The sequence below is a fragment of the Limulus polyphemus genome, unplaced genomic scaffold (assembly GCF_000517525.1).
Source record: "Limulus polyphemus unplaced genomic scaffold, Limulus_polyphemus-2.1.2 Scaffold1029, whole genome shotgun sequence".
Classification (NCBI taxonomy): Eukaryota; Metazoa; Arthropoda; class Merostomata; order Xiphosura; family Limulidae; genus Limulus; species Limulus polyphemus.
Window position 1 is genome coordinate 194,542 of NW_013666639.1, and position 2,415 is coordinate 196,956.

The 2,415-nt window shown below is 33.5% G+C and overlaps 1 long non-coding RNA gene across 1 annotated transcript in view; it reads right to left on the minus strand.

Moving 5' to 3' along the window:
- The window catches only part of LOC111086350, a 3,088-nt gene extending 1,755 nt beyond the window's left edge, over positions 1 to 1,333 (minus strand). The window contains exon 1 of the long non-coding RNA XR_002611080.1: positions 1,250 to 1,333. This is a non-coding gene — a long non-coding RNA (uncharacterized LOC111086350). The remainder of the gene's footprint in view (positions 1 to 1,249) is intronic.
- Between the last annotated feature and the right edge of the window lie 1,082 nt (positions 1,334 to 2,415).

The following is a 2,415-nucleotide window of genomic DNA, read 5'->3' on the forward strand; positions in this document are numbered from 1 at the left end:
TGTCTCAACATGACTAAATTTAATACAGTCGATGAAAAAACACTAATTCATTAGTTCTATATATCATTACAATTCCCAACCATTTATATGTAAATCATCCTGAAAAAGACGTTTATTTAAATATCATACAATGATTTGAAATTTATGGTTTGACTTTATGCTATCCATACAACTAGACAAAATATTTCATTTTGCACATGATACTTTATAGTTATATCTTACACGAGTTTTACAAGGGTGTACACTCTACTTCCACACATAACTACATCATCAATGTCTAGATTTAATCATGTTAAAACCATTAGTTTAACGACAATCTTACTGTCCGTAGGATTTTAACAAATCAGGTGTTATCTATTATTTGAAGGAGATCACAACTTACGTTTTTGTTTTCAATGTATTTATCTGTATTACATGTATTTTACAAAGGACGGAGCCCCCAGTGGCACAGCGGTATGTCTGCGGACTTACAACGCTAGAATCCGGGTTTCGATACCCATGGTGGGCAGAGCACAGATAGCCCTTTTGTGCAGCTTTGTGCTTAATTACACACAAACAAAGGTGGGCAATGTTATTAAGGGTTGTATATAGATATAACCGTACATTTAATTGCATACGTTTGAAAAAGATGTTTCTATGCTTCCGTAGGACAGTATGCAGCGTATAGACATTCTTTTCATTATCATCTGTGGTTCATTAATACTATGGAGACATTTAACTCTGACTCATATAATAAAATCTCATACATGTTGAAAAATCATTCTAAGCTGATTGTTGTAAAGTATGGTTATTTTGCGTTTATGAACTAAATTCGTGTGTATCAGTCTCTCTGTATGTGTGGACAATGTTGTATGTATTATACTTATTATTGTTGTCGACATGTGTCCAAGAAAGTTTAGTCCTCAAAGATTTATGAAAAAATGGAAAATGTTGTTATTCTATAATAGTGATAAATCACATTTATAATGTAGCAAAATGGTTTACTACAGAGTTTATTAACTAGATGTTAAAGTAAAAGTTATCAAACATTCGTTATATGTGTATAAAAAGTTTGCAGTTCATGTGCTTTGAAGCTAGACAGACTGAACATGTCAGAAAATGACTCAGAGTGAAATGTCTCCATAGTGTTAATGAACCACAGATAGAAATGAAAAGAACGTCTATGTGCTACATACTGTCCTACAAAAGTATGCAGACATCTTTGTCAAACGTATGCGATTAAATGTATGTTTAAATCTGTATACAACACTTTGTAGCATTGCCCACCTTTGTAAAATGCATGTAATACAGATAAATTTATATATAATTGAAAACAAAAACGTAAGTTGTGATCTCGTTCAAATAATATATAACACCAGATTTGTTAAAATCCTATGGACACTTTTAATGTAATTAAATCTAGACGTTGATGGCGTAATTATGTGTGGAAGTAGAGTGTCCACCCATGTAAAACTCGTGTAAGATAAAATTATAAAGTACCATGTGTAAAATGAAATATTTCGTCAGTTTGTATAGATAGCATAAAGTCAAACCGTAAATTTTAAATGATTGCATGCTATTTAAATAAACATATTTTTCAGGATGATTTACATATAAATGGCCGGGAATTGTAATTATATATAGAACTAATGAATTAGTGTTTTATACCGACTGTATTAAATTTAGCCATGTTGAGACACGTTGATCCACTTCTTGAAACTATGACGTCATGGCCACCTGTCATGGCAACCTAGCAACGTGCTTCTAGCAACGAGCCCTCTGGTTCCACTTCGTGGAGCTATGACGTCATCGTGGCTGATCACATCATTGTCTCTACCACTTCCGTCCACCCTTTCCTATTGCCTGGCGACCACTACTGAGGCGGCATCCTTTGGGCGCACGACTTCGTGGATAACTATCAACATCAGACTCCTTTAGTACTTTCTAGTCAATGGCACTAACTATGAGTAATTTAAAACATGGTGGTAAGTCTTTTTATTTATGATAAAATATTAATTTTCTTATTAAACCGTAAAGCTACACTACAGGATAATGTGAAGAAAACTCTCATCATCTGTACACGTGAAACGATATTATAGTTTGAGCTAAGTAATAAAAAATCAATATTAGTAAAGATATTATATATTATCCTACAATTTAGATAAAAACGTCTCGTCACATACTGTACCATAAGCTAATATTATAAGAAAAGGAAGGAAATAGTGTATCTATAATCGAACTGAAACCTATTCTATGAAAAACATGGCTTAATAGTTAATTGTGCCGAATTGTGAATCCCACTGTCCATGGATCGCGTACGCTGCCGCAAATTTGAGTTCATCAAATTGAGGCAGTTGGTGTGTTGTAAGACTGACGGTTAAATCCCACTATTAAATTAGAGTAGCGCAAGAGTTGGCGGTAGATACTGTTAACTAG